At 36.8% G+C, this 18,091-nt stretch overlaps 1 protein-coding gene across 1 annotated transcript in view; it reads right to left on the reverse strand.

Annotated features, from left to right (window-relative positions):
* LOC103585216 (cGMP-dependent protein kinase 1-like) overlaps positions 1 to 18,091 on the reverse strand; it is a 384,465-nt gene that overhangs the window by 124,962 nt on the left and 241,412 nt on the right. The window lies entirely within an intron of this gene.

Genomic DNA, 18,091 nt, shown 5'->3' on the forward strand with positions numbered 1-18,091 from the left:
ATAATACATGCAGAAGCTTAGAACACTCTCTGCTCTAGTGAGTACTGCATGCATGTTAACTACAACCGACTCCCTATTCTGCTACAGTGCTGGGAATGGAAGACAGGCCAGCAGCAGGCTGCCTGGGCCACTCAGCACTTAGGTCTGTTTCCACAGGGCACCAAGAGGGTGGTCCTTCACGTTTTCCCAGCTTGTGTTTCCTTCTAGGCAAAGATGTCAATCCAGTTGAGAGTGGTGACATCATGTAGAAAAGTAGCTACACTGATTGATTTCAGTGGTAAAAACAGTAGGTGGACAGAAGCCAGAAACTCTCTCCGCTTAAGAAGTTGCCTACAGTCACTGGTTTAATTTCATCTTCATTTTTTTTGATATTAACTAACCTTAGTGACTTTTTATCCTCATCTAAATAGGTTCTCCCTCTAATCAAAATTGCCCATTAGACAGCTTGGTTTTACCTAAGTTTTGGCCTCTGAAATATATTCATCATAGCTAAGCTAAATTTTGCTAAAAAGTTATAAAAAGCTGATCTTTTTACCCTTCTTTGGTGAATACATATTTGGGGGGCGGTGGAAATTTGAAATGGTCATGATCAAGGTCCTGCACCAGGTTCTATAAGGAAAAACACAGCTCATTTTCCTCCCTGATATTGTGAACCCCACTGCCTGCCTGTGCTTTCTGTCATGGGACTCCTGTGAATTTAGTTAGGACCCCACTCTATTTACAAATAACATTTTCATTGTTTTCTTTCCTCTGAAAACAAACACTTTCCCAGCATTTGAAGATGATCTAGAGGAAAGAAAACCTATGCCCAGTAAAGTACTTAGCACACAGTCAAGCATCTTTAAAAGGTTTTAGTCCCAGGGTAAATGAAACCTCATCTATTTTTAAAACTATTTTTCTTCAATATTTCAGTTTCACAACAGTTCCAAAATTAGATTACATGCAACAATCAATGTGCTATATTTTATGTGGCAGTGTTTTTTTTTTAATCCTGTAAAATAAACAATTCTTTAAATTAAAAGCATGATAGGTAGTGATATTCAATGGTGTACAATCATGTTTTAACAAGTGAAAAATAATAAAAATTAAAAAAACACATATACAAAATAAATAAATTGAAGGTGGATTTTACAATTAAATATTCATTAAAATAAAAAATATTTATTTTAAAATGAGGACTTGGGAGGTAAAGAATCTCTAAAAGTTTTTAAAAAACCCTCAAAAGTATACCAGACATATCTCCATATTTGTTAATTCTACTTTAATAGATTTAATAGATATCCATCCATTTTAAATAGGTAAGTCTTTGTTCTAACTAATATTTCATGTCACAAAATGTTTACCGCAGGAATATTTATTTGAGATCATGACTGCAATTATTGGAGTCCCTTGTTCAGAATGGGTGTTCAGTAAATATTTGTTGGTGATGATAATTACAACACATGACAACAATAACCTTTTATTGTTCCTTTTTAGAATTATATTTTAACAGCACCCATCAAAGCCACATTGACCATGTAAAGGCATACTGAAACCAGCCAGCTCAGGAAATAGTTGTGAATTATTCATTTTAACAAAATCACATATTTGGCAAACTTATTTTAATTTTCTTTAACCTGACAATTTAATCAGTGATGTTAATTTTCAGGAGCTAGGTTATATTTCCTCAGGCTCGCTAATAGATGATAAATATTCCACAGACTCATATGTAGTGTTCATTCTGATTTTATTAATTTTCTTGTAGTGTTTCAGGATAGAGATATTATTTTCATGATCAACACAATAAATAAAAGAACACATTTATTTGCAAGAAAACAAGAAAGCTTGCCAAGTCTAATATGATTACAAAATTTTTACTATTTCTTAACTTCCAAGCACTAATTCTAACTTGTTGAAAGAAAGCAAGGTTTTTAATTTAAAGAGAAGACTGTAGATATTGTATTCAGTAACCTAAATAATTTATGCCTAAAAGAAAAGAAAGCACTGGGAAAGCTTTTCTTTTAATCCACATGAAAGTCAGTAAGTAGAGGCTTGTGTTTATGATAAAAGAAAATCCTTGTGTTGAAAGTAACTTTTGTTTTTACTGTAGGCCATCTTTCTTGCCCATATATCCAGAAAGAAAATTAGCTTTTTTTTTTTTTTTCTTTAAAGGCAAAGCTAGCCAACTTAAAATTCATCCTTCAGACTCTCTGGAGTAATTACTTGGATATTTCTTTCCCATTAATTTGATAATTTGCAGGGTATTAATAAAGAAAATTTACTTCAGAACTGATGTAGTCACGTCCCAGAAACCTATTTATTCTTATCTCTTATAATCTTCAGAAATATGTGTCTGGAGAAATTTAAGGAGTCATAGGAATTCCAGACCTTATTTCCAGACCCATGTTGATAAACCACTTATCTAATAAGTGCTGTCACTTGAAAAATATGTAAGTTGACTTGAAAACTGAAATGAGGTCAGTAATTGCATTTAAACTTTTACCAGTCTTCCCAACTAATTTAAATTTTGAATAGTAAAATAAATTACAAATTTACAGGCTATTACATTCCAGATAAGGATCTAAGTCCTTTAATAGAAACACATAATCATAAGCCTATTCATCTGCTTCAGGTCTCATGTTATTTGGCACTTCCAGGGACTAAGGTGCGTGCTGCAAAGGTAGGCAACTCCTGACGTGTGACACAAGGTGAGACGGGACAGCAGCTTTCAGAGGTACTGAAAACCTCATCGAACTCAGTTCTTGGCAAACAGTATCTCCTCCCTTCCTTCTCTAAAGCCAAAGAAAAGAGTATCCTTTTCCAAGCATTGTGAACCTCTGGTAGAAGGGAGAAATATATGCGATCTTAAAATAATTACTATAACAAAAAATCCTAATATTCATGGAGGTCTTTCTATGTGACTGGCACTGTGCTAAGTGCTTTACATGCAGTAATTCTTCTAATACTCACTCTAATCTACTGCAGTTACAATTCCCATCTTATAGATGAGAAAAACGAGGTTTAGATTATGCAGTTGGCAATTATTGGAGCTAGAATTTGAACCTAGGTCAACTAATTCTAGAGTTTGCACTTTTAATCAATACTTAACTATTTAACAACTAAATAAGTTTAGTGCTGACTATTTTGGAGTAAAAACAGCTTCTTGTCTTGATTTTAGTAATCTGGACTTTTTCCCCCAATAAAGAGAAAAAAGGTAATTACTTCATATAATTTTGAGGAATAAGATTCTCACAGAAGACTTTTTTTTTTTTTTCCTTTTTGTCTTTTTTCGAGTCCAGCAATGGATCGCAACCCTCAGTGTCGCGCCCGTACCGGACCGGGACCGGCAACGGGATCACAACCCTCGGTGTTGTGCCCGCACCTCGCTCAGCCAGTGAGCGGGAACCGGTCTGTATGTGGGATCCGAACCCTCGGCGGGAGCGCCACTGCGCTCCCAAGCGGCGCACTGTAGCAGTCTGCCACGGGGCCGGCCCACAGAAGACTTTTTGAGGCTTGAAGTTTGTGTCCCACCTCTATCAATTAGTATGTTTGTGATAAAGGGAGAGATTTTTTGTTTTGTTTGTTTTGTGGCTAACTTCACAGAGCATCTGTTTTTACATATGTAAGTAAGTGAACATACAAAGGTACTTAAAAAGTTTGTGGAGAAATGGAATTAATAGATGATATGAATCTTTCCATAAATTTTTGAAGTTCCCTCACAACAATGTCTACTAAGAGTTTTTATGAGGACTAAGTGAGGTAATGTATCTAAAGTGCTTATGTCAGTGCCTAGCACATAGTAACTGCTCAATGAATGCTTGCAAGTAATTAAAAATTGAACATAAAAATAACAATAATATCCAGTTGTTAGTAACAGCATAAGGAAAAGGCAGCCTTAGGGTACATGAGCTTTCAAAAAAAGTAAGAAGAAAGATATCCCTTATGGAAATTCTTCTGTCTGAAGTGGTCCAGGTTTCAAGATAATACCACTATGTCTAATTTGCTTTTAGGAAATAAGATAATATTTGACCTTAGCTTTTAAATAGTGCATCTACCTAAGTTTGTTTTCTCTGTAAGCCCTTAGAATATCCAGTTTCTAAAATATTATGTTCTACTGATTTTGATGATGGCTATCCAAGACCTAGCACACATCCTGGCACACAGCTCTCAGAAAAAGTTAGAAATTATGGTATTAATAGTACAGTTGTTGATTCTGTTGTTGCCATTGTTATTATCATTATCTTGTTCTGTCTGTATTTTCTTTGCTTCCCTGAGGCACTAAAAGGAGAGCCACACAATTGCCTAGGGAAGTAAGTCCTTGAACCTGGGAAAGACATGGAATCAATTTCAGGGACAGACACTTTTGTTTGATTTTTTACAATCTAGAGACCTGACTTCAGTCCAACTGCAGAAAAAAAAGCTCTGTCCAGATTTACAAAAAGATGAGAGAAAGAGTGACTGACTGCAGCCTGCAGTGGCTCAAGTTGACTCTCTGAGGATGAGAAATGTGTTGACTTTTAACACTGACTCCAAAGCTCTTTTCAGTAGCAGAGAAAAGTGTAGTTGTCATTGATCATAGTACTGATGAGTCAAATTCAGAGATTATCTTTTTCCAGCTGGGTTCATCTTCAGATAATGAATTACTCAATTGGGATTGGGACTATTCAATATGGTGGCTTCATGTGGCTATTGAACCCTTGAAATGAAGCTAGGCCAATTGAGATGTACTATAAGAACAAAATATACACCAGATTACAAAAACTATGTAATGAGAGATTTCCTAGGACTTACCATCTGGAGTCTATTAGCATTTTTACTGCATATTTTTAACTATGATATGATTAGGCTCCCCAGAACCTAAAAAGGGAAGTCATTGCAACAGTTGTATAGGTAAAAGTAAGTATGATTAATAGTTAGTGTGCACTTCCTATGTACCAAGCACTATGCAAAGCATGTTTCATTCATTATCTCATTTAATCTTGCTTTATAAAAAAGTTACACTTTTTTTCCCCCAGCACCATCCAATGTTTGTTCTTGGTGTCTTTGTCAAAGATCAAGGTTTGTGGGTTGATTTATGGGTTCTCTATTCTGTTCCATTGGTCTGAGTGTCTGTTTTTATGCCATTACCATGCTATTTTGGTTTCTATAGCTTTGTAGTATAGTTTGAAGTCAGGTAGTGTTATGCCTCTGGCTTTAATTTTTTGGCCTAGAATTGCTTTGGCTATTTGGAGCCTTTTGTTGTTCCATTTGAATGTTAGGATTGTCTTTTCTATTTCTGTGAGGAATGTCATTGGTATTTTGATGGTAATTGCATTGAATCTAGATCGCTTTGGGTAGAATGGACACTTTCCCAATTCTTCCACTCTGAGGGCATGGAATGTCTTTCTGTCTTTTTGTATCCTCTTCAATTTCTTTCAACAGTGATTTGTAGTTCTCATAGTTGAGATGTTTCACATCCTTGGTTAAATTGATCTGTAGGTATTTTATTTTTTTGGCAACTATTATAAATGGGCTAGTTTTCTTGATTTCTTTTTCTGCTAGCTCATGGTGGGAGTATAAAAATGCTACTGACTTTTGCATGCTGATTTTGTATCTTGCAACTTTACTGAAATCATTTAGCAACTCTAAGAGTTTTTTGTAGAGTCTTTAGGCTGTTATTTATATAAGATCTTATCATCTGCAAACAGAGACGATTCAATTTTGTCTTTTCCAATCAGGATGCCCATTATTTCTTTCTTGTGTCTGATTGCTCTGGCTAGTACTTCCAATACTATGTTAAATAGGAGTGGTGAGAGTGGGCATCCTCATCTTGTTCCCGTTTTTAAGGGAAGAGCTTTCAGCTTTTCATCATTCATGATAATATTGGCAGTGGGTTTGTCATATGTGTCTTTTATTGTGTTGAGATACTTTCCTTCTATACCTAATTTGCTGAGAGTCTTTATCATGAAGGGATGTTGAATTTTGTCAAATGCTTTTTCTGCATCTACTGAGATAATAATATGGTTTTTGTCCTTGATTTTGTTGATGGACATCTATATGTAGAAGAATGAAATTAGGCTCTCTCTCTTGCTCTCTCTGCTTCCACCATCTTACACCGTGAGACCCCTGTGTCACTGTCAGCACCACCAGATGGACTTTGGATTTCCTAGCCTCAGAAATGATAAACAAAGGTTAAAAAGAATTACAAACTGAATGATCTGCCTGAAGACAGCAAGGACTTCTAGTGTCAGTGTAGGCACCAAGAGTAACAACCTCTCTCATTTTGGAATTTCAGAAGACCTCAGCCTCCCAGTCTGTGCATCCTGAGCCTACCAGTTGACATGTAGAAAGAAACCTGACCCTTGTAGAAAGAAACCTGGGCCAGCTTACCCGCTCAGGAGTGAGCTTACTGGAGAAACAGATTACCTACAAGACAATATATGTACTCCATGCTACATACCTATAGTCTTAAATATGAGCAGACAGCCAAGAAATCTCAGACACTTGAAGAAACTGCATAGCACAACAGAGAAGACCAGAGGTAAATGAACAAAATTTTACCTTGGAGATATCAGATAATTCAGAGAATGGAAAAAGACTATTGTAAAATTCCAAATAGTAGCCTCAAAAAGTTTTTGAGGAGATAGTAAATCAACTTAACAAAAAATAGTCTGCCATGGAAAAGGAGCAACCAAAGAACAAGAAAGAGTTCCTGGAAATAAAAAAGTATGGTTGTTGACATTAAAAATAAATATCAAAAAAATTTAAATATTATTTTTAGCTTAGAGTTTGATATTCAACTAAAGTACCAGAAAAGCATGAGGAAAAATAAGAAATTTTCAAACTTGAAATATCCAACTCCATTCTGGAAGGAAGCATAACTCAAGAAATGGAAGGAAATCTCTGCAAGTGTTTTGCTTTGTATTGTACAACAATCTAGTAAGAGCGAATTTTTTTTTCTCCCCCAAAGGCTCAAAGACAATATGATAAGACAACTTGAAATGAAGAGGGAGATTGCAGAGATAAGGAAACAAACTGAGGATCAAGACAGTGTCATTAGAAAACTAATAAATAAAGAAGACATCTTAAAGAACCACATAAGCAAATCACAATGAAAAGTTAAAAATAAACATGATAAAAGCAGAAAAAAGAGACAATAAAAGTAAAAGAATTAGAAAGAAGAGAACAGATATGAACAACAAGGACTGGTTGGTTAGTTCAGTTGGTTAGAGCACGGTGCTGATAGCACTAAGGTCCAGGGTTTGATCCCTGTACTGACAAGCTGCCAAAATTTAAAAAAAACAAAAAAGAAAATATGAAGAACAATGGCATCTACTATAAAGAATAAAGACAACTAATGTCCCTGAAGTAAAGAACCTAACAGATGGTCTGAACTACGAAAAAAAAAAAAAAGAGGAACATAGGGTAAAGAGCTTTTTTAGGAAAAAAAGAAAGAAAACTTGATGAAATCTAATATGTCAAAACAAAGAACTCAAAGAATTGGAAAGTACTGCTGGTGGTGAGCAGTGATTCCATCTCAATATAGAACTGAGAGTAAACAGGACATAATGTAAATGTTACAAACCTCAACAAATAACATAACTACCATAAACAATGGAATGAGGACAAAAGATGGGAAGTTTATTAGTGTTAACTTCAACTTTCCATAGTAAAATGTAAAGAAAAAGTGTCCAAAAATAAAACATGTAGTTAAAATTTTTTTTTTAAAAGAATGAAATTAGACCTGTACCTCTCACCATTTACCAAAATCAATTCAAAATAGGTTAAAGAATTAAATATAAGACCTGAAACTATAAAACTCCTAAAAGAAAATACAGGGGAAACATTTCAGGAAGTAGGACTGGGAAAAGACTTTATGAATATGAGCCCCAAAGCACAGGCAACAAAAGGAAAAAGTAAACAAATGGAATTATATTAAACTATAAAGCTTCTACACAGCAAAATAAACAATTAACAGAGCAAAGAGACAACCTACAGAATGGGAGAAAATATGTGCAAACTATGCCTCTGATAAAGGATTAATATCTAGAGCATACCAGGAACTCAAACAACTTAACAGTAAAAAAACAAATAACCCAAATCAAAATATGGGCAAAGGAGCTGAATAGGCATTTCTGAAAGGAAGATATACAAATGCCCAACAGACATATGAAAAAATTTCTCAGCATCATTCAGCATCAGGGAAATGCAAATCAAAACCACATTAGGCTATCATCTCACCTCAGTTCCATGGGCTATCATCAAAAAGATGGAGAACAAATTCTGGTGAGGATGTGGAGAAAGGGGATTTTTTTCTAAATGTCCATCATCAGACAACTAGCTAAAGAAAATGTAGTATAGATACACAATAGAATATTGCTCCGCCATAAAAAAAAAAAAGCCTGAAATATTGCCATCCCCAGCAACATGGATGAACTTAGAGAAAGTTCATGTGAAGTGAAATAAGCCAGTGGGAGCTAAAAAATAAACATATAAATAAAAGAAAGAAAGAAAGATACAACAATCACAATAATATGTTGAACTCTCAAAAGGAGAACTGGGGTTACCAGAGATGCAGAGGACAGGGGAGAGGAAGGAGGAATTGGCAACAGGCCACAAAAAATGATGACATTGTAATAATGTTAAATATACTGGTTTTTGTGATTTGAGCATCACGTATTGAACACAGGAACTGATATTCCACTCTGTACCCCACAGATATATACCATCAACTAGGTTACAGTAAAAACTGAAAGAAAATAGTTACACTATTAACTCCATTTTATAGACAAGCTGACTTGAGTTTTAAGTAACTTCCTTAAGATTAAACAGCTGAAGACTAGTTATGCAAAGAGTTTTGTTTGACTTCAAAGACTATACTAAAACATTTTTATGGCTTCCCAATGAACCATTTGTGGATAAGCACTAAATCGTACTGTATATACAAAAATTAAACAAAATGGTTTTAAAATCCCTCTAAATCTCCGTGAGGTAAAAGGATATCTTCTTCCAGACAAAAAATTCTTCTGAAACATTTGACTTTACCTACTTCCCAGAAAATGCAGTAAAATTGCAAACAAAGTGAAGTGTTTCTTCTGTTACTAAATAAAACACCATGGGTCAAATTGTACCTGCAGGTACTTAGAACCCAATTATACTTGATTTACTGTTAAATCGCTTGTACCAGTAATTGAACCTGTTAGAAGAAAAGATTAACTCCTAAGTATATAAGAAAGAATAGAATGTTGAATTACAAAACACATTTTGCCTTTTATTATATTTCTGAAGCTATTTACATCCATTTGCTAGAAGAGTGACCTTTCTTTTTCAACTAGGAAAATGTGCAAAGCAATACTTATTTGAATATTTATTTTATTTTATGAGAGAGTAGTGATTATCAAGATAGCCAACAAATTTTGGGAGGCAGATGCCTGGGAGATAAATCCCAAAATGATACATGAACTCTTTTCTCAGCTCTAAGCTTCTTCTGAAAGATAGATATTTTTTGATAACTGAAAGTAAAAAAATCCCCTTTCTGTTCACCAGTGTTCTGTGCCTAAAATAGTGGCATTAAATTGACAGTAGCCCATGGGACAGGAAAGAGGGGAAAAGAAACAAAACAACAAACAAAATCCACTACAAACCCAAAAAAAGCACAAAGCAGGCCAGTTCAAATATGTTATTTCGTTAATCCGTACACTTTCCCTCGAGGGATAGAGCTTGGTAGTGATTCCCATTCAGCAAGAGATAAAATGGGAGCAGAAATGAGTACACTGACTTGGCCCAAGTCTGTTTGTAATAGCTGTTCATAGCACTCAAAACCTCCTTCAAGGGAGCAAGTGAGAAACCGACTGACTGCTGAGCTATCTAGGAAGTTTTCAAGGAAGAGAATTCAAAGGAATTTGGTAGACTGTATATTTTAACAGAATTGTCACACATTTCCATGGTGCCTGGTTATAAAAAGAAATGGTAAGGATGATACTTTAGTTAGCCAGCAGTTCTGCACGAAGTGTTATTACAGAAATTATTTAACTTCCATGGGAAATGTCCTGACTTAGACAAAATGAAAGCAAATCAGCAGTGTAGGAGTTCTGTCAACAAAACGAACAGAAGAAATTTAATCTCAGAATTTAAGCAATTTGTCGAGATGGCCTCTAATTTAAAACATGTCAAACTAAGTACATAGAAGGAACTTTTACAAAATATTGAAGAATTTTAGCTTATTTAAACGTAGAGTATTCAGACTTTCTCCTTAGCCAGAGATTGTTACTAAAGAAAGCTCTTAATAATAATAATCTTTATATCCCCTCATCTGGTGTCATTATTCCCCTTCAGTGGAATTTTCTTCTGGTTTCCCTACCCTGTATTCAGATGCTCAACTTTAACTCTGCACAGGACTCGAGCCCACATTTATCTGTTCAGATTTCCATAGCATTGCTTGTTTTTATCATATACTAGTTTTAATTCTCAGTAATTCTTACATAATTTTAAAAACCTATCTATGTTGCAAAAAAAAATGTGATATAATAATACAAGTCAGCATCAACTGGGCTCTCGTCAATGATGTTAAATGTTTTGCATGGATCATCTCATTGAATCCTCACAATAACCTAACAAAGTAAGCACATTTATCATTCCTATTTTACAGATCTAGAAGAGTAAGAAATTTATCAAATTCTTACAGGATCTTATCTTTAGGAAGTTTGACTAGAAAGGGACCTTAAGGCTAAGGAACATTAATTTCCATTTTTTTTGTCACCCAGCATGTATCTACTGAAGGCCTACCATGCCATAGTCTCTGAACAAATCCTGAGGATACATAAGTAAGTACAGTGTAATTCTTTTCCCCAAGCTTTCCCAATCTAATGGAGAATATGACCAGGTAAACATACAATTGCATTTACTGTATCAAATAAGCCACAATATAAAGCATGCATGAGGTCCCATAGCACAGTGGAAGAAGATTTTAACTCAGAGAAGGCTTTGCAGAGAATTTTGGGCTGGAATGACTCGGCAAGAAGAAAAAGTCAGATACAAAATCCCGCGACAGGAGAGAGCTGGGTTCATCTTGGCAAGATCAGACATGCTAGAGGGACAGCAGGGACAGATCATAGAGACCCTGGCATGACCTGGCTCAAGAATCCATACTTAACTCTGTAGGTAATAAGAGACATTGATGGATTGTTAAGTAACGGGGAACCACTGCTGTGGTGACAGGAGTGGCAACACTCAGAATGGACCAGTTTACCCTCGACTTCTCTATGTGAGCTCCCCATCGTTCACCTGCCTTTTCCTTGAAGTCTGGCCTGTCCTGGCCTCCTCGTTACCCTGGCTCTTTAGGCTATTAATCTTTATGTTAGTTGCCGCTTTCTCTTTTAACTACATTAACTTAATGTCAGCAGTTTATTTTGTTTAGGATTTATGATGCTTATTTAATGTTATTTACGCACACTGAGGGACAAGGTTGTCTGTGTGTTTAGAGGGGAATAAAATGAACAAAGGTGAATAAGACACAGATCCTGCCATTCCAATAAAAATTGGAAGTTATTCATTTTTTATCTAAAAACAAGATATTTGTGACTCTTTAATATTTTCTTCTCTTGAATACTAAATTATTTTACCCATAAGTGACTCTCAACTGACTTTTAAAACATTTGTCGTGTGTAGATCATAACGGGAGAAAAAATTAAACACGCACACGCATACATCATATACATAAAAAAATCCAGCAGTAGTTGGATGTACAGTTGTCTCTCAGAAGAAAATGTTAAGTGGAATATGAATCTGTACACTAGTTGACTAGTAGAATTTCAATCCCTGTGATACTTTTAGGGCAGGAGGGACAGAGAAGAAATTATCCTCTTGGAAGCCAAGAGACTTTTTCACACACATTAAATTACATCCCACAGGCAGACACCTACCAACTGACCTTGACCATGAAGATCACCAGTTCCTTCACCTGGGGCTGTAGATTGCGTGAGGGAAGATTTCTTGGCAATCAGATAAAGCCAGGAGTACATTTTATGTACCCAGCTCAAAGATATTAACTACCCACTCATTTTTGTATAATCTCTCAAACCTCATACAAAATAAAAAGGCCATGTAATGAGTGGTGACTGCTGCTTACAATTTTCTGTAAAAGGCCTCAAAAAAGGAATTTTGACATGTATTAATATTTGAAACTAGAGTATCTTGAATTCGAAATTAACAGTAATAATATCATTATCACAATTCATTTTTATTTAACTTTGTCTTTAGAGAAAACAATACACTCCCTCTGTGAGTTAAGAACTCTTCATTCTACAAAGTAATAAAACCACATATTTGTCAGCTCTAAGAATGTACATACAGTTTTCATTTGATGCATCATAATTATTTCTCTACCTTTTCGTTTAACCATCAAAGTATATCTCATTTCATTAGCTCTCCAACTCTGCACATAATTTACCCAAGGGGTCATCTGAATAAAGTACCTAAGGATAATCTGTTTTAGATTTCCTCATGTGTGTTAAAATGAGACACATTCAAAAGCTCATCGAAAACACAGACCAACTATTTCTACTCCAGCCCTCTCTTAGGCAGATGGTAAGAGCTCTGTGACAGTTACTGGTTAGTATTTTTATTGATTCTCTTGTGATTGACCTATCTATCCCTGACATGTAGGAAAAACTCAATTATAGCAGATTTGGGGGGAAACACCAAATTAAGAGTGATATGAACAGACTACAAAACCCTGAAGATACAGATCAGATGAAGGCAAATGAATTATCCAAATAGACCTTACTCATATCTACACATAATTCTATCACTGCTCCCTCTTGACTAAAATGCTCGCCTTATCTAATTGTGCGGCTTTCTCTCAAATCTCTGTGCTTATATATTCTGATATTTAATCCCTTCTAATACCACATATTTGTGCAAAATTCATAGGACAGTAGAAATAGCATTGAAAGGGACCCACGACTAAATATTATCTCTGCCATTTACTGGCTGTGTGGGCTCAGGCAAGTTATTTAGATCACCCAAGCTGTATTTTCCCACAAAACTGCTGTAAGGATTAAATGAGATGACCAGTGCCTAGACCAAGTTCAAAATATACTAAGAACTCAGTAAATGGAGCCTCCTGCCAATAAAGTTCCAAATGAGTGATTAGGATGCCCCACTCTACTGCAAAGATACTGTGTTCACATATTCCCTTTCCTAAAGTTCTCTTTATTCAGTTATAATCACTGAAATAAACTTATTTCAAAGTATGATTTATTTTATTAGAATAACAAATGGCACCTGTTACATTTGCTTATTTGCCCCTCATTTATCTAGCGTAACCAATCGTCCCTCGCATGAGCAATCATAAAACTCCTGCACTGACAGTTCCAAAGTCAAGGCTATTATTTACAGTACACTACAATTGTCACCTGCTGGCAGATCAGCAATGACTGTTTCTTATTTTGTCTCTTGTTAAAAAATCTAGCTCACTTTCTCTGATTAAAAATAAATTATTTTATTTGGACATAATTTTGAAAGAACATGTCAGAACATTAAGGAATGAATACTCATTTTTCCTAATAGGTTTGAATAGTAATAATACACAGAATCTCACTACAAAGTTTGTTCTGTACTGTAATGTAGTTTGAAAACCATATCCCAGCCAAGTTAATATTTGCTTGTTTGATTTTTCTAGTAATTACAGTTGTCTTAGAAAAATGGTATGAGTAGAAACCAACTCAAGGCCACAGATGTGAGACCAGTGGGGACATGTAATCTAAATGGCACAATTTGATGAGGGCCTGTTGTCTACTCTCACATTAAGAAATTACATGGCCATTCCCGAATGAGTATAAGGCTTATGAAAATTCTGCAAAGTCCACAAATTCAACATCCACAAGAAACACCGATGGGCCACTCAGCAATATCATCTCACCTTTTACCTCTGTGACTTGTTTTCCCTGCATGAATGCTTACTCCCCTTATGATGCATGTTCACAATTTTTTTTTCCAGTAATCTGTAAATGACCAACTCCCTAAGCAATACACTATGAAGATGGAAACTAAGGAAAGAGAGTTTAGTTCTGTAATTCAAACAGCTTGCAAAAGAGTTGATCTCATGTGTATTTAATTATCCAAATAACTGTTACTGTACTGCTTGGTAATTAGGTGTAAATGATAAGTGGTTCATGTAAATGAGCATATTGTAACTATCACCAGTATAGAAATTTTTTGTGAGACCTTACAATTTGCAAACTGTGTGTGCATACATTATCCCATTTAATTAATTTTACTTTTCTCTTTTTTCTTAACAACTTCAGCATTTGAAGGGTCAGCTGGAGAGAAAGCAGAGAGAATGTGGTCAGACAAAAGAAGGACTTTGAGATTCTCACAGTCCTTCAGGGAAGCATGTGGTTTAATAAATACTGAGGGAGGCTTAAGAGTTACACCCACCTGGGTTAAAGTCCTGGCTCTACCATGACTTTGTTGTGACCTTGCACAACATTCTTAAATCTTCTGAGTAAGAGTTTTCTCTGCTGTAAAAGAGGGTGAGGGGCAGCCAGTGGTAGGTCAAGAAAGACTAGCCCTCATTATCCTTTTTATTTGTGTCCCTAACTGGTTGCTGCAAGGCCTGAATACATGCAATAGGCCTACACACTATGTAAGTCAGAGTCAAGAAGCATTTGTTTCGGGCCGGCCCGGTGGCGCACTGCTATAGTGCGCCGCTTGGGAAGCGCGGCGGTGCTCCTGCCGAGGGTTCGGATCCTGCATGCAGACCGGTTACCGCTCGCTGGCTGAGCGGGGCGCGGGGGCAACGCCGAGGGTTGCGATCCCGTTGCCGGTCCCGGTCCGGTACGGGGGCGACACTGAGGGTTGCGATCCGTTGCCGGACACGGAAAAAGACAAAAAGGAAAAAAAAAAAAAAAAAGCATTTGTTTCTTTCCTTTCCATCTCAATCTTTAGTCTGCAGGAAAAAGAACACTCCTTTCCCATATGAGAAGGTCCAGAGAAGTTGTTCTGATTGTTGCTGGTCCCTTGAGAAATCAGAATACAAACAGGAAGTATAATAAGATCTAGTTTTTCTTGACCTACAGCAGGCTGGACTTTACCCTCAGTAGTGAGATTCATCCACCAAAATAAGGTGAAATGAGACAGAAAAGACTCTGGATGGGAAGAGAGAGAGGAAAAGAGCAGGGTGGCACTGTGTCAGATTCTTTACTTGTCCAGGAAGGGAACCAGATACTCTGATGCTAGAATCCAGTAAGCTCTCCTGTCTTGTAGGGCCAACTTGACCCAGTATCTGAGGTCACAGCCCATTCCTCCAAACATTACTTAAGTTTAGACTTCGCCCAAGACTCCACAAATTAGGATTTAATCTAGATCATCAGTTATGTGGAAGAATGTTCTGTATCCCTCAAAACAATTTCATATACACATGCCCTCCATAATCACCAAACACACACACACACACACTCATGCACACCACAACTTAGTGGGAACTAAGCTTGTGTCTAAATACACTACTTTATCAATTTGGAATAATGGTATCAGCCCATGTCACAAGATCATGACCAAAATAAACCGACATAATAAAACATCACAATTACCAACTGCTAAAGAAATGCTGCTAGATAATATCGCCCATAAATTAAACTTCACCATATGGCCTCCAGATTAGTTCCATACTGAAACACTTGGCAATATGTCCTATCAAAGAGTACAGTTTTATAGTGGAAACAAAATTGTGTACCTCATTATTTGGGGTCTGGAAATAGTCTATTGGTGAAGGTTAATTCATCAGATATGAATCTATAAATAAGTTAAGTATATATTTATACACACAGACATACACACAGATATACTCATCTCGACTTTGACTATGTTTACATATCTCTTTTCACAGTTATAATTTTAATATGGTCCTTCAGACAAGTTTCTAACACACTTCTTCACCCACTGCTACCTCATTTGGCAAGAAATGTTATACCGCATCTCAGAGTGTACGTTAATCAGACTGATGGTCTTCATAAAATAATCCTTCCCACCCACTGGGACTTCTAGGTCATCCTGGCAAGGAGCTGGCTGTCTTCCAATTCAGGGGCTATTTGTCACAGCTTAGTTTTGCTCGGTAGACACAGCCCTGCCATAACTGTTAATTCCAACGCTATCGTAAAATAATGTTTAGTGAGAGTTTTGTGACTTTCATTTCACAGGTATTTTCCCACCCCATCATAGACACCACTCATAGACACCATGACAGACATCACAGAATGACCATTTTCCAGGAAAGAAAAAGGAAAACTTACAACCAGGCCCTCAATGCAGAAGAGTGCACTGACTCATGTTGCAAAGAGACCTGGAGAGTATCAGGAAGATGGCCAACAGGAACGATGCTCCCTCCAGGCCCGCCTGTCCATAGTATGTTTGATTTTCAAGGGAACCTCTGTTTACGGTGGGATCCAGGCATTTGTGCTGTGAGCAGATGCTCATCTTCTCCTTGTCTCATGACATGAAGAATAAGAGCAGGGAAGTTCAGATGGTGAAATCAAAGGAAAAGCAAACTTGGTTGGTTGAACATAAATTACGCAATGCCACAGATTTCTAAAAACTCTTGTTGAAGCAGCCATTTACTATGATTCATGGAGACCTGAAGTATAGGACCTCAAAGTGCAAACTCCTGTGCCTTTCCCAAAGTGGGCCAGTGAATACTTCCTCATCTGTTATGCATAAATTTCCAGCAACTGCCAACGTCCTTCAAAGACAACTCAATAAAAAACATGAGATACTGGATGAAATAAGGGAACAGTCACATTGAATGAGAACAAGTCATGTAAGTGTTAACAGGCACGTGAGGGTACGATCTCATTCAGCAAATATTTTATGAGAATATGTTACACTGAGGGATACAAAGATGAATATGAGACAAATCCTGGTTCCAAAAGGTTACAGTTGAGCACAGGCAATCAGACTTGTGATAAGTAATCACAAACCAAGGCAATATACGGTAAACACCTTCATTTGCAAGACAAAAAAATGGTTAAGAGTTCAAAAGAGAGAATGGCCATTTTCAGTTGAAGTATTTAAGGAAGGCTTCAGGAGGAGCCTTTTGAGCTAGACCTTGAGAAATGTCAACATGCAAAAGGTGCTGCACAGGCTCCTCATTCCTCTTTTCTGTACCTATGTGGACTTTCTTTCAGATTCACACTCTGCTTCTTCTGGTCTGAGGTCTTCTGCATAGGCTAGAAACAGCCTTCTTCTCTTTTTTTCCCCCTCACCTCTACTTAACATAACACCTACACATTATTCCTTAAGGAAGCCTTCTGTGACTCCAAAACTAAACTCGGTCACAGCAATTTGCACCTGTCTTTACCAGCACCAATCGTGATTTCTAATTTTGCATTCATTTGGGTGACTTTTCAAAATTAAGATCTGCCTTGCCTCCCCCTCTAGACCACCATTTCCAGGAGGAGGGAACCTGTCTCATTTGCACAATGTTGTGCCTCAAAGCACACATAGGAGGCACTCAGCCTTGGCTGGCCAGGTGACTGAGTGGTTGGCATGAAGAGTGTACAGATAGAAACATGAAGGCTGAACAGGAAACAGTTACATGTTGTAGCTAAAAAATAAAAATATAGAGGAGCAGTGAGAACTCAGGCGAGTTCAAGGGGCCACGTTGCTGAATGGGAAATGTTACTCATCCTTCCATAAAACGTTCTGAATCGCACCAGTTAGAATGTGTCGCTCCTTCCAAGTACTTTCTGCCTCTGCTATGGAACAACTTATGTTTACCTTGTACCATATTAAACTGTGGGAGGACAGAAAAACTTCTTATTCATGTTTATATCCCCCATATCCCAGAGCACAATGTTTATAGTAAGTTCTTTTTTAAAAAAAAAAACGTGTAGTGAATGGACTTTGCTCAGTAGAACATGAAGATAGTTAAGCAGGAGAGAGCTGCGTTCCAAGTGGTGCTGTGGGAAAATTAATCTCATAAGAGTTTACAAAAGAGGTTGGGATTGGGAAGACATTCGTGCTGAATCCTAAGCTCTTGTCTCTCAGCTCTAAACCCTTCCTTCTGTCCTCTGTTTTCTGATGCTGATCCTCTGGTTCAGCACACTACTTTTTCCTTTGCCAGCTGGAAGCCTCT

The sequence above is a fragment of the Galeopterus variegatus genome, unplaced genomic scaffold (assembly GCF_000696425.1).
Source record: "Galeopterus variegatus unplaced genomic scaffold, G_variegatus-3.0.2 Scaffold222, whole genome shotgun sequence".
NCBI classification, from domain to species: domain Eukaryota; kingdom Metazoa; phylum Chordata; class Mammalia; order Dermoptera; family Cynocephalidae; genus Galeopterus; species Galeopterus variegatus.